Source organism: Oncorhynchus mykiss, chromosome 15 (assembly GCF_057628025.1).
Source record: "Oncorhynchus mykiss isolate SJ-2025 chromosome 15, ASM5762802v1, whole genome shotgun sequence".
Lineage (NCBI taxonomy): Eukaryota > Metazoa > Chordata > Actinopteri > Salmoniformes > Salmonidae > Oncorhynchus > Oncorhynchus mykiss.
Genome location: NC_143036.1, coordinates 55644459 through 55665170, shown reverse-complemented (window position 1 = coordinate 55665170; position 20712 = coordinate 55644459). Strand labels below are relative to the sequence as shown.

General features: G+C 36.4%; 1 pseudogene across 1 annotated transcript in view; it reads left to right on the top strand.

Moving 5' to 3' along the window:
• LOC118938894 (conserved oligomeric Golgi complex subunit 5-like) overlaps nt 1–20712 on the top strand; it is an 86581-nt pseudogene that overhangs the window by 53898 nt on the left and 11971 nt on the right. Inside the window, exon 13 of the transcript XR_016486423.1 lies at nt 6724–6835. The product of XR_016486423.1 is annotated as a conserved oligomeric Golgi complex subunit 5-like (transcript). The remainder of the gene's footprint in view (nt 1–6723; nt 6836–20712) is intronic.

Genomic DNA, 20712 nt, shown 5'->3' with positions numbered 1-20712 from the left:
GGCCAAATAAGGAATTGGCTTTGGGGATGACCAGCGAAATATACCTGCTGGAGTGTGTGCTCGGGTGGGTGTTGCTATGGCGACCAGTGACCAGAATGTCTGGCTGCCCAACCGATTGGCAAACGTATTGCAAATTGAGAAATCATGTTACTAAACTGAATAAAAAGAAGGAACTACACTATGAAACAAAGATAAATGACATAAAGAATGATAGTAAAAAAACTTTGGAGCACCTTAAATTACATTTTTGGGCAACTCAGCTCCATTATTCATTGAATCAGTTGGCTCATTCATCACAAAATATTGATTTTGCCAACTACTTTAATGATTTTTTTCATTGGCAAGATTAGCAAACTTAGGCATGACATGCCAGCAACAAACGCGGACACTACACATCCAATTATATCTGACCAAATGATGAAAGACAAGCGTGGAAGAGGTGAAAAAAGTATTGTTGTCAATCAACAATGACAAGCCACCGGGGTCTGACAACTTGGATGGAAAATTACTGAGGATAATTGTGGATGATATTGCCACACCTATTTGCCATGTTTTTTAAGCATACTAGAAAGTGTGTGCCCTCAGGCCTGGAGGGAAGCTGAAGTCATTCCGCTACCTAAGAATAATAAAGCCCCCTTTACTGGCTCAAACAGTCTGTTACCAACCCTTAGTAAACTTTTGGAAAAAATGGGGTTTGACCAGATACAATGCTATTTTACAGTAAACAAATTGACAACAGATATTCAGGACACTTATAGGGAAGGACATTCAACAAGCACAGCACTTACACAAATGACTGATGATTGACTGAGAGAAATTGATGATAAAAAGATTTGGGGGGTTGTTTTGTTAGACTTCAGTGCAGCTTTTGACATTGTCGATCATAGTCTGCTGCTGATTTTTCAATCTTTACTAACGACTTTGAGTAAAGCCAGTGTGTCTATATGTATGCGCATGACTCAACACTATGCACGTCAGCGACAACAACGACTGAAATGACTGCAACACTTAACAAAGAGCTGCAGAGTGGGTGGCAAGGAATAATATATTTTTACTAAAAGCTTTGTATTTGGGACAAATCATTCACTAAACCCTCAAACCCCACCAAAATCTTGTATTTATTACAATGTGGAAAATAAGCAAGTTGAGTTGACTAAACTGCTTGGAGTAACCCTGAATTGTAAACTGTCAAAACATATTGATACAACAGTAGCTAAGATTGGGAGAAGTCTGTCCATAATAAAGCGCAGGTCTACATTCTTAACAGCACTATCAACAGGTCAGGTCCTACAGGCCCTAGTTTTGTGGCACCTGACGTACTCTTCAGTCGTGTGGTCAGGTGCCACAAAAAGTGACATAATAAAATTGCAATTGGCTCAGAACAGGGCAGCTCGGCTGGCCCTTGAATGTACACAGAGAGCTAACATTAATAATATGCATGTCAATTTCTCCTGGCTCAAAGTGGAGGAGCGATCATTACTTGTATTTGTGAGAGGTATTTACATGTTGAATGCGTACCCCACAAGACATACGCCACATGCATACCCCACAAGACATGCCACAAGAGGTTTCTTCCCAGTCCCCAAGTCCAGAACAGACTATGGGAGGCGCACATTACTACATATAGCCATGTCTACATGGAACTCTATTCCACATCAGGTAACTGATGCAAGCAGTAGAATTAGATTTAAAAAACAGATAAAAATACACCTTGTGAGGGGCCTCCCAAGTGGTGCAGCGGTCTAAGGCACTGCATGGCAGTGCTTGAGGCGTCACTACAGACCCAGTTTCAATCCCAAGCTGTGTCACAACCGGCCATGACTGGTAGTCCCATAGGGCGGTGCACAATTGGACCAGCGTCGTCTGGGTTAGGGGAGGGTTTGGCCCAGCGTCGTCTGGGTTAGTGGAGGGTTTGGCCCAGCGTCGTCTGGGTTAGAGGAGGGTTTGGACCAGCGTCGTCTGGGTTAGGGGAGGGTTTGGCCCAGCGTCGTCTGGATTAGGGGAGGGTTTGGCCCAGCGTCATCTGGGTTAGGGGAGGGTTTGGCCCAGCGTCGTCCGGGTTAGGGGAGGGTTTGGCCCAGCGTCGTCCGGGTTAGGGGAGGGTTTGGCCCAGCGTCGTCCGGGTAAGGGGAGGGTTTGGACCAGCGTCGTCTGGGTTAGGGGAGGGTTTGGCCCAGCGTCGTCCGGGTTAGGGGAGGGTTTGGACCAGCGTCGTCTGGGTTAGGGGAGGGTTTGGCCCAGCGTCGTCCGGGTTAGGGGAGGGTTTGGCCCAGCGTCGTCTGGGTTAGGGGAGGGTTTGGCCCAGCGTCGTCCGGGTTAGGGGAGGGTTTGGCCCAGCGTCGTCTGGGTTAGAGGAGGGTTTGGCCAGGGGGCTTTACTTGGCTCATCGTGCTCAAGCAATATATATATATATATATAAATAAATAATTCTCTCTACTATTATTCTTACATTTCACATTCTTAAAATAAAGTGGTGATCCTAACTGACCTCTGACACTGACTTTTTACTAGGATTAAATGTCAGGAATTGTGAAAAACTGTGTTTAAATGTATTTGGCTAAGGTGTATGTAAACTTCTGACTTGATATATATATATACAGTTGAAGTCAGAAGTTTACATACACCTTAGCCGAATACATTTAAACACAGTTTTTCACAATTCCTGACATTTAATCCTAGTAAAACTTCCCTGTCAGAGGTCAGTTAGGATCACCACTTTATTTTAAGAATGTGAAATGTCAGAATATTAGTAGAGAGAATGATTTATTTCAGCTTTTATTTTTTTCATCACATTCCCAGTGGGTTCGAAGTTTATATACACCCAATTATTATTTGGTAGCATTGCCTTTAAATTGTTTAACTTGGGTCAAACATTTTGGGTAGCCTTCCATAAGCTTCCCACAATAAGTTGGGTGAATTTTGGCCCATTCCTCCAGACAGAGCTGGTGTAACTGAGTCAGGTTTGTAGGCCTCCTTGCTCGCACACGCTTTTTCAGTTCTGCCCACAAATTTTCAATAGAATTGAGGTCAGGGCTTTGTGATGGCCACTCCAATACCTTTGACTTTGTTGTCCTTAAGCCATTTTGCCACAACTTTGGAAGTGTCCTTGGGGTCATTAATTCATTTGAAGACCCATTTGCGACCAAGCTTTAACTTCCTGACTGATATCTTGAGATGTTGCTTCAATATATCCACATAACTTTCCATCCTCATGATGCCATCTGTTTGTGAAGTGCACCAGTCCCTCCTGCAGCAAAGCACCCCCACAACATGATGCTGCCAACATGATGCTGCCTGTTCTTCGGCTTGCAAGCCTCACCCTTTTTCCTCCAAACATAACAATGGTCATTATGGACAAACAGTTATATTTTTGTTTCATCAGACCAGAGGACATTTCTCCAAAAAGTACGCTTTTTGGATGTACAGTTGCAAACTGTTGTCTGGCTTTTTTATGGCGTTTTGGAGCAGTGGCTTCTTCCTTGCTGAGCGGCCTTTCAGGTTATGTTGATATAGGACTCATTTTACTGTGGATATAGATACTTTTGTACCTGTTTCATCCGGCATCTTCACAAGGTCCTTTGCTGTTGTTCTGGGATTGATTTGCACTTTTCACACCAAAGTACGTTAATCTCTAGGAGACGGAATGCGTCTCCTTCCTGAGCGGTATGACGGCTGTGTGGTTCCATGGTGTTTATACATTCGTACTATTGTTTGTACAAATGAACGTGGTACCTTCAGGCATTTGGAAATTGCTCCCAAAGAAGAACCAGACTTGTGGAGGTCTACAATTGTTTATCTGAGGTCTGATTTCTTTTGATTTTCCCATAATGTCAAGCAAAGAGGCACTGAGTTTAAAAGTAGGCCTTGAAATACATCCACAGGTACACCTCCAATTGACTCAAATTATGTCAGTTTGCCTAGCAGAAGCTTCTAAAGCCATGATATAATTTTCTGGAATTTTCCAAGCTGTTTCAAGGCACAGTATTTGAGATTTGAGATTCTTCAGTAGTCAGCCTGGAATTCATTTCAATTAACAGGTTTGCCTTGTTAAAAGTGAATTTGTGGAATTTCTTTCCTTAAAGTGTTTGAGCCAATCAGTTGTGTTGTGACAAAGTAGGGGTGGTATACAGAAGATGGCCCTATTTGGTAAAAGACCAAGTCCATATTATGGCAAGAACAGCTCAAATAAGTAAAGAGAAACGACAGTCCATCATTACTTTAAAACATGAAGGTCAGTCAATACGGAAAATTTCAAGAACTTTAAAAGTTTCTTCAAGTGCAGTCGCAAAAATCATCAAGCGCTATGATGAAACTGGCTCTCATGAGGACCGCCACAGGAAAGGAAGACCCAGAGTTACCTCTGCTGCAGAGGATAAGTTCATTAGAGTTAGCAGCCTCAGAAATTGCAGCCCAAATAAATGCTTCACAGAGTTCAAGTAACAGACACATCTCAACATCAACTGTTCAGAGGAGACTGTGTGAGTCAGGTCTTCATGGTCGAATTGCTGCAAAGAAACCACTACTAAAGGACACCAATAATAATAAGTGACTTGCTTGGGCCAAGAAACACGAGCAATGGACATTAGACTGGTGTGTAAATCTGTCCTTTGTCTAAAGTCCAAATTTGAGATTTTTTGTTCCTATCACTGTGTCTTTGTGAGAAGTGGTGTGGGTCAATGGATGATCTCTGCATGTTTGTTTCCCATCGTAAAGCATGGAGGTGTTATGGTGTGGGGGTGCTTTGCTGTTGACACTGTCAGTGATTTATTTTGAATTCAATGCACACTTAACCAGCATGGCTACCACAGCATTCTGCAGCTATACGCCATCCCATCTGGTTTGTGCTTAGTGGGACAATCATTTCTTTTTCAACTGGACAATGACCCAACATACCTCCAGGCTATGTAAGGGCTATTTGACCAAGAAGGAGAGTGATGGAGTGCGACATCAGATGACCTGGCCTCCACAATCCCCTGACCTCAACCAACTTGAGATGGTTTGGGATGAGTCGGACCCCAGAGTGAAAGAAAAGCAGCCAACAAGTGCTCAGCACATGTGGGAACGCCTTCAAGGCTGTTGGAAAAGCATTCCAGGTGAAGCTGGTTGAGAGAATGCCAAGAGTGTGCAAGCTGTCATCAAGCCAAATGGGGCCTATTTGAAGAATCTCAAATAGGCCCCATTTGTTTAACACTTTTTTGGTTACTACATGATTTGATATGTGTGTTATTTCATAGTTTTGATGTCTTCACTATTATTCTACAGTGTAGAAATTAGTACAAATAAAGAAAACCCTTGAATGAGTAGGTGTTCTAAAACTTTTGACCGGTAGTATACATATTGCCTCAGTTACCTCAACTAAACGGTGCCCCTGCACATTGACTCTGTACCGGTACCCCCTCTATATAGCCTTGCTTGTTATTTTACTGCTGCTGTTTAATTATTTGTTACTTTTATTTTTTATCTTTTACTTAACACTTATTTCTTTTTTTATTCTTAACTTCTTAAAGCATTGTTGGTTAAGCTCTTGTCAGTAAGCATTTCACTGTAAGGTCTACCTACACCTGTTGTATTCGGTGCATGTGACAAATACGATTTGATTTGACAAACGCAGACATACTCAGGTGTGAACAGGAAGCGTCTTCAGGGCTGGTACCCTGACACCTTTCTGTGTGTGTGTGTGTGGGCACGTGCATGTCATGAATGCCAGTGTGTGCGTGTCTGCCATCCACACAACTACACTCTGAGGCAATAGTTAACTGTTGCTGTGCCCTTTTTAGACCGTTGCTATGGCACCACTTTGCACATGTTGTCTGAACTCTCGCTTTTTCTCTCTCTCTGTCTTCCTGAGATGGCCCTAATTCCTGTCTCTGTCTTCTTGAAATGGCCCTAATTCCTGTCTCTGTCTTCCTGAGATGGCCCTAATTCCTGTCTCTGTCTTCTTGAGAGAGCCCCAATTCCTCTCTCTCTGTCTTCCTGAGATGGCCCCAATTCCTCTCTCTCTGTCTTCCTGAGATGGCCCTAATTCCTCTCTCTGTCTTCTTGAAATGGCCCCAATTCCTCTCTCTCTGTCTTCCTGAGATGGCCTCAATTCCTCTCTCTCTGTCTTCCTGAGATGGCCTCAATTCCTCTCTTTCTGTCTTCCTGAGATGGCCCCAATTCCGCTCTCTCTGTCTTCTGTTATTTCTGTTATCCAATCAGCACTATGTCTACGGTGTGAAGGTTCAGATTGCTTCCAGATCATTCCACTCCCAATGTTATTTTCAGAGCTTGTCTATGACTTTTCCCTCCTATTTTCTCCTCTCCAATCATTTGATTAAGTCTAGTAGGTATGATGAGGATTAGATTGTGTGTGTGACCTGCTTGTCATCACCTCTGAGATGAGTGGTGGTGAGGTGTCCCCATCCGCCTGTGGAACATGGCCTGAAGACAGCAGCACAAACTGCTACTACAGCTGGATCCTGGTTCCTGCCCCATTTCTGTGTGGCCCCTCCTCGCTCTGCTATAGCAGTGGGAGCTGGCGTCTGGCTCCTGTGGGCCCTTGCTCTCACTGATGCTGTGTGTCTGCTGAGTACTACAGGTGTCCTGACTTTTCTCTCTCTCTTCCCTCCACCTATTTCTCTTTCTCCCTCCTCTCCCTTTCTCTGTCTCTCTCGCTCTTCCGCTCTCTCTCTTCCTCTATTTCTCTTCCTCCATCCTTCCATTCTTCTCTCTCTTTTCTCTCCGGCTGTCTACCCAGGGGGATGCCAGTCAGGTGATGGGGCCTCTCACAGAAGGCCAGAGGAGGAACATGGCGGTGGTCAACTCCCTCTACAGACGACACCAAGATGTTGCTAAGGTAACACACCAATACGCTCACACACACGTATACACACACACCATCACACATATTACGCTTAGCTTGCACTGTGCTCTTTTTACACGTCTACCTTGTTTTACACGTTCGCATTATGTTTTACATGTCTGCCTTGATTTACACGTTCACATTATGTTTTACATGTCTGCCTTGATTTACACGTCTGCATTATGTTTTACATGTCTGCCTTGATTTACACATTCACATTATGTTTTACATGTCTACCTTGATTTACACGTTCACATTATGTTTTACATGTCTGCCTTGATTTACACGTCTGCATTATGTTTTACATTATGTTTTACACATCTGCATTATGTTTTACATTATGTTTTACATTATGTTTTACATTATGTTTTACACATCTGCATTATGTTTTACATTATGTTTTACATTATGTTTTACACATCTGCATTATGTTTTACATTATGTTTTACACATCTGCATTATGTTTTACATTATGTTTTACATTATGTTTTACATTATGTTTTACACATCTGCATTATGTTTTACATTATGTTTTACATTATGTTTTACACATCTGCATTATGTTTTACATTATGTTTTACACATCTGCATTATGTTTTACATTATGTTTTACATTATGTTTTACATTATGTTTTACACATCTGCATTATGTTTTACATTATGTTTTACATTATGTTTTACACATCTGCATTATGTTTTACATTATGTTTTACACATCTGCATTATGTTTTACATTATGTTTTACACATCTGCATTATGTTTTACATTATGTTTTACATTATGTTTTACACATCTGCATTATGTTTTACATTATGTTTTACATTATGTTTTACACGTCTGCATTATGTTTTACATTATGTTTTACACATCTGCATTATGTTTTACATTATGTTTTACATTATGTTTTACACGTCTGCATTATGTTTTACATGATGTTTTACACGTCTGCATTATGTTTAACATTATGTTTTACATTATGTTTTACACGTCTGCATTATGTTTTACATTATGTTTTACATTATGTTTTACACGTCTGCATTATGTTTTACATTATGTTTTACACATCTGCATTATGTTTTACATTATGTTTTACACATCTGCATTATGTTTTACATTATGTTTTACATTATGTTTTACACGTCTGCATTATGTTTTACATTATGTTTTACACGTCTGCATTATGTTTTACACATCTGCATAATGTTTTACACGTCTGCATTATGTTTTACACGTCCGCATTATGTTTTACATTATGTTTTACACGTCTGCATAATGTTTTACACGTCTGCATTATGTTTTACACGTCTGCATTATGTTTTACACATCTGCATTATGTTTTACACGTCTGCATTATGTTTTACACGTCCGCATTATGTTTTACATTATGTTTTACACGTCTGCATTATGTTTTACATTATGTTTTACACGTCTGCATTATGTTTTACATTATGTTTTACACGTCTGCATTATGTTTTACATTATGTTTTACACGTCTGCATTATGTTTTACATTATGTTTTACACGTCTGCATTGTGTTTTACATTATGTTTTACACGTCTGCATTGTGTTTTACATTATGTTTTACACGTCTGCATTATGTTTTACATTATGTTTTACACGTCTGCATTATGTTTTACATTATGTTTTACACGTCTGCATTGTGTTTTACATTATGTTTTACACGTCTGCATTATGTTTTACATTATGTTTTACACGTCTGCATTATGTTTTACATTATGTTTTACACGTCTGCATTATGTTTTGCATTATGTTTTACACATCTGCATAATGTTTTACACGTCTGCATTATGTTTTACACGTCTGCATTATGTTTTACACATCTGCATTATGTTTTACACGTCTGCATTATGTTTTACACGTCTGCATTATGTTTTACACGTCCGCATAATGTTTTACACATCTACATTATGTTTTACATTATGTTTTACACGTCTGCATTATGTTTTACACGTCTGCATTATGTTTTACACGTCTGCATTGTGTTTTACATTATGTTTTACACGTCTGCATTATGTTTTACACGTCTGCATTATGTTTTACATTATGTTTTACACGTCTGCATTATGTTTTACACATCTGCATGTTTTACACATCTACATTATGCTTTACACGTCTGCATTATGTTTTACACGTCTGCATTGTGTTTTACATTGTTTTACACGTCTGCATTATGTTTTACATTGTTTTACACGTCCGCATTATGTTTTACACATCTGCATAATGTTTTACACGTCTGCATTATGTTTTACATTATGTTTTACACGTCTGCATTATGTTTTACATTATGTTTTACACGTCTGCATAATGTTTTACACGTCTGCATTATGTTTTACATTATGTTTTACACGTCTGCATAATGTTTTACACGTCTGCATTATGTTTTACACGTCTGCATTATGTTTTACATTATGTTTTACACGTCTGCATTATGTTTTACATTATGTTTTACACGTCCGCATTATGTTTTACACGTCCGCATTATGTTTTACACGTCCGCATTATGTTTTACACGTCTGCATTATGTTTTACACGTCTGCATTATGTTTTACACGTCTGCATTATGTTTTACACGTCTGCATTATGTTTTACATTATGTTTTACATGTCTGCATTATGTTTTACACGTCTGCATTATGTTTTACATTATGTTTTACACGTCTGCATTATGTTTTACATTATGTTTTAAAAGTCTGCATTATGTTTTACACGTCTGCATTATGTTTTACAAGTCTGCATTATGTTTTACACGTCCGCATTATGTTTTAAAAGTCTGCATTATGTTTTACACGTCTGCATTATGTTTTACACGTCTGCATTATGTTTTACACGTCTGCATTATGTTTTACACGTCTGCATTATGTTTTACACGTCTGCATTATGTTTTACACGTCCGCATTATGTTTTACACGTCTGCATTATGTTTTACATTATGTTTTACACATCTGCATTATGTTTTACACGTCTGCATTATGTTTTACACGTCTGCATTATGTTTTACACGTCTGCATTATGTTTTACATTATGTTTTACACGTCTGCATTATGTTTTACACGTCTGCATTATGTTTTACATTGTTTTACACGTCTGCATTATGTTTTACATTATGTTTTACACGTCTGCATTATGTTTTACATTATGTTTTACACGTCTGCATTATGTTTTACACATCTGCATAATGTTTTACACGTCTGCATTATGTTTTACATTATGTTTTACACCTCTGCATAATGTTTTACACGTCTGCATTATGTTTTACATTATGTTTTACACGTCTGTATTATGTTTTACATTATGTTTTACACGTCTGCATTATGTTTTACATTGTTTTACACGTCTACATTATGTTTTACATTATGTTTTACACGTCTGCATTATGTTTTACATTATGTTTTACACGTCCGCATTATGTTTTACACGTCTGCATTATGTTTTACATTATGTTTTACACGTCTGCATTATGTTTTACACGTCTGCATTATGTTTTACATTATGTTTTACACGTCTGCATAATGTTTTACACGTCCGCATTATGTTTTACATTATGTTTTACACGTCTGCATTATGTTTTACATTATGTTTTACATTATGTTTTACACGTCTGCATTATGTTTTACATTATGTTTTACACGTCTGCATAATGTTTTACACGTCCGCATTATGTTTTACACGTCCGCATTATGTTTTACACGTCTGCATTATGTTTTACATTATGTTTTACACATCTGCATTATGTTTTACACGTCTGCATTATGTTTTACATTATGTTTTACACGTCTGCATAATGTTTTACACGTCCGCATTATGTTTTACATTATGTTTTACACGTCTGCATTATGTTTTACATTATGTTTTACACGTCTGCATTATGTTTTACATTATGTTTTACACGTCTGCATTATGTTTTACATTATGTTTTACACGTCTGCATTATGTTTTACATTATGTTTTACACGTCTGCATTGTGTTTTACATTATGTTTTACACGTCTGCATTATGTTTTACATTATGTTTTACACGTCTGCATTATGTTTTACATTATGTTTTACACGTCTGCATTGTGTTTTACATTATGTTTTACACGTCTGCATTATGTTTTACATTATGTTTTACACGTCTGCATTATGTTTTACATTATGTTTTACACGTCTGCATTATGTTTTGCATTATGTTTTACACATCTGCATAATGTTTTACACGTCTGCATTATGTTTTACACGTCTGCATTATGTTTTACACATCTGCATTATGTTTTACACGTCTGCATTATGTTTTACACGTCTGCATTATGTTTTACACGTCCGCATAATGTTTTACACATCTACATTATGTTTTACATTATGTTTTACACGTCTGCATTATGTTTTACACGTCTGCATTATGTTTTACACGTCTGCATTGTGTTTTACATTATGTTTTACACGTCTGCATTATGTTTTACACGTCTGCATTATGTTTTACATTATGTTTTACACGTCTGCATTATGTTTTACACATCTGCATGTTTTACACATCTACATTATGCTTTACACGTCTGCATTATGTTTTACACGTCTGCATTGTGTTTTACATTGTTTTACACGTCTGCATTATGTTTTACATTGTTTTACACGTCCGCATTATGTTTTACACATCTGCATAATGTTTTACACGTCTGCATTATGTTTTACATTATGTTTTACACGTCTGCATTATGTTTTACATTATGTTTTACACGTCTGCATAATGTTTTACACGTCTGCATTATGTTTTACATTATGTTTTACACGTCTGCATAATGTTTTACACGTCTGCATTATGTTTTACACGTCTGCATTATGTTTTACATTATGTTTTACACGTCTGCATTATGTTTTACATTATGTTTTACACGTCCGCATTATGTTTTACACGTCCGCATTATGTTTTACACGTCCGCATTATGTTTTACACGTCTGCATTATGTTTTACACGTCTGCATTATGTTTTACACGTCTGCATTATGTTTTACACGTCTGCATTATGTTTTACATTATGTTTTACATGTCTGCATTATGTTTTACACGTCTGCATTATGTTTTACATTATGTTTTACACGTCTGCATTATGTTTTACATTATGTTTTAAAAGTCTGCATTATGTTTTACACGTCTGCATTATGTTTTACAAGTCTGCATTATGTTTTACACGTCCGCATTATGTTTTAAAAGTCTGCATTATGTTTTACACGTCTGCATTATGTTTTACACGTCTGCATTATGTTTTACACGTCTGCATTATGTTTTACACGTCTGCATTATGTTTTACACGTCTGCATTATGTTTTACACGTCCGCATTATGTTTTACACGTCTGCATTATGTTTTACATTATGTTTTACACATCTGCATTATGTTTTACACGTCTGCATTATGTTTTACACGTCTGCATTATGTTTTACACGTCTGCATTATGTTTTACATTATGTTTTACACGTCTGCATTATGTTTTACACGTCTGCATTATGTTTTACATTGTTTTACACGTCTGCATTATGTTTTACATTATGTTTTACACGTCTGCATTATGTTTTACATTATGTTTTACACGTCTGCATTATGTTTTACACATCTGCATAATGTTTTACACGTCTGCATTATGTTTTACATTATGTTTTACACGTCTGCATTATGTTTTACATTATGTTTTACACGTCTGCATTATGTTTTACACATCTGCATAATGTTTTACACGTCTGCATTATGTTTTACACGTCTACATTATGTTTTACATTATGTTTTACACGTCTGCATTATGTTTTACACATCTGCATAATGTTTTACACGTCTGCATTATGTTTTACACGTCTACATTATGTTTTACATTATGTTTTACACGTCTGCATTATGTTTTACATTATGTTTTACACGTCTGCATTATGTTTTACATTATGTTTTACATTATGTTTTAAAAGTCTGCATTATGTTTTACACGTCTGCATTATATTTTACACGTCTGCATTATGTTTTACACGTCTGCATTATGTTTTACACGTCTGCATTATGTTTTACACGTCTGCATTATGTTTTACATTATGTTTTACACGTCTGCATTATGTTTTACATTATGTTTTACACGTCTGCATTATGTTTTACACATCTGCATAATGTTTTACACGTCTGCATTATGTTTTACATTATGTTTTACACCTCTGCATAATGTTTTACACGTCTGCATTATGTTTTACATTATGTTTTACACGTCTGTATTATGTTTTACATTATGTTTTACACGTCTGCATTATGTTTTACATTGTTTTACACGTCTACATTATGTTTTACATTATGTTTTACACGTCTGCATTATGTTTTACATTATGTTTTACACGTCCGCATTATGTTTTACACGTCTGCATTATGTTTTACATTATGTTTTACACGTCTGCATTATGTTTTACACGTCTGCATTATGTTTTACATTATGTTTTACACGTCTGCATAATGTTTTACACGTCCGCATTATGTTTTACATTATGTTTTACACGTCTGCATTATGTTTTACATTATGTTTTACATTATGTTTTACACGTCTGCATTATGTTTTACATTATGTTTTACACGTCTGCATAATGTTTTACACGTCCGCATTATGTTTTACACGTCCGCATTATGTTTTACACGTCTGCATTATGTTTTACATTATGTTTTACACATCTGCATTATGTTTTACACGTCTGCATTATGTTTTACATTATGTTTTACACGTCTGCATAATGTTTTACACGTCCGCATTATGTTTTACATTATGTTTTACACGTCTGCATTATGTTTTACATTATGTTTTACACGTCTGCATTATGTTTTACATTATGTTTTACACGTCTGCATTATGTTTTACATTATGTTTTACACGTCTGCATTATGTTTTACATTATGTTTTACACGTCTGCATTGTGTTTTACATTATGTTTTACACGTCTGCATTATGTTTTACATTATGTTTTACACGTCTGCATTATGTTTTACATTATGTTTTACACGTCTGCATTGTGTTTTACATTATGTTTTACACGTCTGCATTATGTTTTACATTATGTTTTACACGTCTGCATTATGTTTTACATTATGTTTTACACGTCTGCATTATGTTTTGCATTATGTTTTACACATCTGCATAATGTTTTACACGTCTGCATTATGTTTTACACGTCTGCATTATGTTTTACACATCTGCATTATGTTTTACACGTCTGCATTATGTTTTACACGTCTGCATTATGTTTTACACGTCCGCATAATGTTTTACACATCTACATTATGTTTTACATTATGTTTTACACGTCTGCATTATGTTTTACACGTCTGCATTATGTTTTACACGTCTGCATTGTGTTTTACATTATGTTTTACACGTCTGCATTATGTTTTACACGTCTGCATTATGTTTTACATTATGTTTTACACGTCTGCATTATGTTTTACACATCTGCATGTTTTACACATCTACATTATGCTTTACACGTCTGCATTATGTTTTACACGTCTGCATTGTGTTTTACATTGTTTTACACGTCTGCATTATGTTTTACATTGTTTTACACGTCCACATTATGTTTTACACATCTGCATAATGTTTTACACGTCTGCATTATGTTTTACATTATGTTTTACACGTCTGCATTATGTTTTACATTATGTTTTACACGTCTGCATAATGTTTTACACGTCTGCATTATGTTTTACATTATGTTTTACACGTCTGCATAATGTTTTACACGTCTGCATTATGTTTTACACGTCTGCATTATGTTTTACATTATGTTTTACACGTCTGCATTATGTTTTACATTATGTTTTACACGTCCGCATTATGTTTTACACGTCCGCATTATGTTTTACACGTCCGCATTATGTTTTACACGTCTGCATTATGTTTTACACGTCTGCATTATGTTTTACACGTCTGCATTATGTTTTACACGTCTGCATTATGTTTTACATTATGTTTTACATGTCTGCATTATGTTTTACACGTCTGCATTATGTTTTACATTATGTTTTACACGTCTGCATTATGTTTTACATTATGTTTTAAAAGTCTGCATTATGTTTTACACGTCTGCATTATGTTTTACAAGTCTGCATTATGTTTTACACGTCCGCATTATGTTTTAAAAGTCTGCATTATGTTTTACACGTCTGCATTATGTTTTACACGTCTGCATTATGTTTTACACGTCTGCATTATGTTTTACACGTCTGCATTATGTTTTACACGTCTGCATTATGTTTTACACGTCCGCATTATGTTTTACACGTCTGCATTATGTTTTACATTATGTTTTACACATCTGCATTATGTTTTACACGTCTGCATTATGTTTTACACGTCTGCATTATGTTTTACACGTCTGCATTATGTTTTACATTATGTTTTACACGTCTGCATTATGTTTTACACGTCTGCATTATGTTTTACATTGTTTTACACGTCTGCATTATGTTTTACATTATGTTTTACACGTCTGCATTATGTTTTACATTATGTTTTACACGTCTGCATTATGTTTTACACATCTGCATAATGTTTTACACGTCTGCATTATGTTTTACATTATGTTTTACACGTCTGCATTATGTTTTACATTATGTTTTACACGTCTGCATTATGTTTTACACATCTGCATAATGTTTTACACGTCTGCATTATGTTTTACACGTCTACATTATGTTTTACATTATGTTTTACACGTCTGCATTATGTTTTACATTATGTTTTACACGTCTGCATTATGTTTTACATTATGTTTTACATTATGTTTTAAAAGTCTGCATTATGTTTTACACGTCTGCATTATATTTTACACGTCCGCATTATGTTTTACACGTCTGCATTATGTTTTACACGTCTGCATTATGTTTTACACGTCTGCATTATGTTTTACACGTCTGCGTTATGTTTTACACGTCCGCATTATGTTTTACACGTCTGCATTATGTTTTACATTATGTTTTACACATCTGCATTATGTTTTACACGTCTGCATTATGTTTTACACGTCTGCATTATGTTTTACACGTCTGCATTATGTTTTACACGTCTGCATTATGTTTTACACGTCTGCATTATGTTTTACATTATGTTTTACACGTCTGCATTATGTTTTACATTATGTTTTACACGTCTGCATTATGTTTTACACATCTGCATAATGTTTTACTCATCTGCATTATGTTTTACACGTCTACATTATGTTTTACATTATGTTTTACACGTCTGCATTATGTTTTACACATCTGCATTATGTTTTACACGTCTGCATTATGTTTTACACGTCTGCATTATGTTTTACACGTCTGCATTATGTTTTACACGTCTGCGTTATGTTTTACACGTCCGCATTATGTTTTACACGTCTGCATTATGTTTTACATTATGTTTTACACATCTGCATTATGTTTTACACGTCTGCATTATGTTTTACACGTCTGCATTATGTTTTACACGTCTGCATTATGTTTTACACGTCTGCATTATGTTTTACACGTCTGCATTATGTTTTACATTATGTTTTACACGTCTGCATTATGTTTTACATTATGTTTTAAAAGTCTGCATTATGTTTTACACGTCTGCATTATATTTTACACGTCCGCATTATGTTTTACACGTCTGCATTATGTTTTACACGTCTGCATTATGTTTTACACGTCTGCATTATGTTTTACACGTCTGCGTTATGTTTTACACGTCCGCATTATGTTTTACACGTCTGCATTATGTTTTACATTATGTTTTACACATCTGCATTATGTTTTACACGTCTGCATTATGTTTTACACGTCTGCATTATGTTTTACACGTCTGCATTATGTTTTACACGTCTGCATTATGTTTTACACGTCTGCATTATGTTTTACATTATGTTTTACACGTCTGCATTATGTTTTACATTATGTTTTACACGTCTGCATTATGTTTTACACGTCTGCATTATGTTTTACACGTCTGCGTTATGTTTTACACGTCCGCATTATGTTTTACACGTCTGCATTATGTTTTACATTATGTTTTACACGTCTGCATTATGTTTTACACGTCTGCATTATGTTTTACACGTCTGCATTATGTTTTACACGTCTGCATTATGTTTTACACGTCTGCATTATGTTTTACATTATGTTTTACACGTCTGCATTATGTTTTACATTATGTTTTAAAAGTCTGCATTATGTTTTACACGTCTGCATTATATTTTACACGTCCGCATTATGTTTTACACGTCTGCATTATGTTTTACACGTCTACATTATGTTTTACATTATGTTTTACACGTCTGCATTATGTTTTACACATCTGCATTATGTTTTACACGTCTGCATTATGTTTTACACGTCTGCATTATGTTTTACACATCTGCATTATGTTTTACACGTCTGCATTGTGTTTTACATTATGTTTTACACGTCTGCATTATGTTTTACATTATGTTTTACACGTCTGCATAATGTTTTACACGTCTGCATTATGTTTTACATTATGTTTTACACGTCTGCATTATGTTTTACACATCTGCATAATGTTTTACACATCTACATTATGTTTTACACGTCTGCATTATGTTTTACACGTCTGCATTATGTTTTACACGTCTGCATTGTGTTTTACATTATGTTTTACACGTCTGCATTGTGTTTTACATTATGTTTTACACGTCTGCATTATGTTTTACACGTCTGCATTATGTTTTACATTATGTTTTACACGTCTGCATTGTGTTTTACATTATGTTTTACACATCTGCATAATGTTTTACACATCTACATTATGTTTTACACGTCTGCATTATGTTTTACACGTCCGCATTATGTTTTACACGTCTGCATAATGTTTTACACGTCTGCATTATGTTTTACATTATGTTTTACACGTCTGCATTATGTTTTACATTATGTTTTACACGTCTGCATAATGTTTTACACGTCTGCATTATGTTTTACACCTCTGCATAATGTTTTACACGTCTGCATTATGTTTTACATTATGTTTTACACCTCTGCATAATGTTTTACACCTCTGCATTATGTTTTACATTATGTTTTACACCTCTGCATAATGTTTTACACGTCTGCATTATGTTTTACATTATGTTTTACACGTCTGTATTATGTTTTACATTATGTTTTACACGTCTGCATTATGTTTTACATTGTTTTACACGTCTACATTATGTTTTACATTATGTTTTACACGTCTGCATTATGTTTTACATTATGTTTTACACGTCCGCATTATGTTTTACACGTCTGCATTATGTTTTACATTATGTTTTACACGTCTGCATTATGTTTTACACGTCTGCATTATGTTTTACATTATGTTTTACACGTCTGCATAATGTTTTACACGTCCGCATTATGTTTTACATTATGTTTTACACGTCTGCATTATGTTTTACATTATGTTTTACATTATGTTTTACACGTCTGCATTATGTTTTACATTATGTTTTACACGTCTGCATAATGTTTTACACGTCCGCATTATGTTTTACACGTCCGCATTATGTTTTACACGTCTGCATTATGTTTTACATTATGTTTTACACATCTGCATTATGTTTTACACGTCTGCATTATGTTTTACATTATGTTTTACACGTCTGCATAATGTTTTACACGTCCGCATTATGTTTTACATTATGTTTTACACGTCTGCATTATGTTTTACATTATGTTTTACACGTCTGCATTATGTTTTACATTATGTTTTACACGTCTGCATTATGTTTTACATTATGTTTTACACGTCTGCATTATGTTTTACATTATGTTTTACACGTCTGCATTGTGTTTTACATTATGTTTTACACGTCTGCATTATGTTTTACATTATGTTTTACACGTCTGCATTATGTTTTACATTATGTTTTACACGTCTGCATTATGTTTTACATTATGTTTTACACGTCTGCATTGTGTTTTACATTATGTTTTACACGTCTGCATAATGTTTTACACGTCCGCATTATGTTTTACATTATGTTTTACACGTCTGCATTATGTTTTACATTATGTTTTACACGTCTGCATTATGTTTTACACGTCTGCATTATGTTTTAAACGTCTACATTATGTTTTACACGTCCGCATTATGTTTTACATTATGTTTTACACGTCCGCATTATGTTTTACACGTCCGCATTATGTTTTACACGTCTGCATAATGTTTTACACGTCCGCATTATGTTTTACATTATGTTTTACACGTCTGCATTATGTTTTACACATCTGCATTATGTTTTACATTATGTTTTACACGTCTGCATTATGTTTTACATTATGTTTTACATTATGTTTTACATTGTTTTACACATCCACCTTGTGTTTTACATTATGTTTTACATTATGTTTTACACGTCCACCTTGTGTTTTTCACGTCCACCTTGTGTTTTACACGTCCGTATTATGTTTTACACATTGTGAAAGGCCGTACCTATTCACTGACGAAATCCTAGGCGGGACAGCACGAAATGAGACGCAGAGACATGACTGTATTGGGAAACTGTTTTGGGAGTTTCAACTCTCCCCGGGGCCGTACAAAAAAAGTGGTACAAAACGCGAATCCAACAGCTTGAGCCGAACCTATAACAGGGAATCGTATTGTGCTGGAATTCGCCATAGTCTCCAGCTCATAATCACTCTGCCCCTTTAGTCAGGTCCTAAAGAGAGCACAAACATAAAGAGAGCACAGTCAATTGGCCTCAGGTGAGCTCATCAGTAGTGGCTGTACTGCGGGCCACCTCCAGGAGAGCGCGCTGTCGGGCCACTTGATCCGGCTGATCCCTCACAACGTCAACATTGTATTTTACGAGAGATGCAGCGAGAGGGAGAGCGAGATATGCAGCGAGAGGGAGAGCAAGAGGGGGAGAAGCAGTGAGAGGGAGGGAGGGAGAGGAGCATGGAGAGGGGGAGAGAGGAGCAGTGGGAGGGGTGGAGAGGAGCAGTGGGAAGGGTGGAGAGGATCTGCAGTAGGGGGGGGAGAGGAGCAGTGGGAGGGGTGGAGAGGAGCACTGGGAGGGGTGAAGAGGATCTGCGGTGGGGGGGAGAGGAGCAGTGGGAGGGGTGGAGAGGAGCAGTGGGAGGGGTGGAGAGGATCTGCGGTAGGGGGGGGAGAGGAGCAGCGGGAGGGGGGAGGAGCAGCCAGACAGGGATGCAGCTTAAGCCCCACCCTCTTCAATATATATATATATATATATATATATATATATATATATATATATATATATATATATATATATATATATATATATATATATATATATATATATATATCAACGATTTGGTGAGGGCACTAGAACAGTCTGCAGCACCCGGCCTCACCCTACTAGAATCTGAAGTCAAATGTCTACTGTTTGCTGATGATCTGGTGCTTCTGTCACCAACCAAGGAGGGCCTACAGCAGCACCTAGATCTTCTGCACAGATTCTGCACAGATTCTGCACAGACCGGGGCCCTGACAGTAAATCTCAGTAAGACCAAAATAATGGTGTTCCAATAAAGGTCCTGTCGCAAGGACCACAAATACAAATTCCATCTAGACACCGTTGCCCTAGAGCACACAGAAAACTATACATAACTTGGCCTAAACATCAGCGCCACAGGTAACTTCCACAAAGCTGTGAACAATCTGAGAGACAAGGCAAGAAGGACCTTCTATGTCAGAAGGAAAATCCAGAAAAGAGACATTTTAAAATTCTACAACCACCTAAAAGGAAGCGATTCCCAAACCTTCCATAACAAAGCCATCACCTACAGAGAGATGAACCTGGAGAAAAGTCCCCTAAGCAAGCTGGTCCTGGGGCTCTGTTCATAAACACAAACACACCCCACAGAGC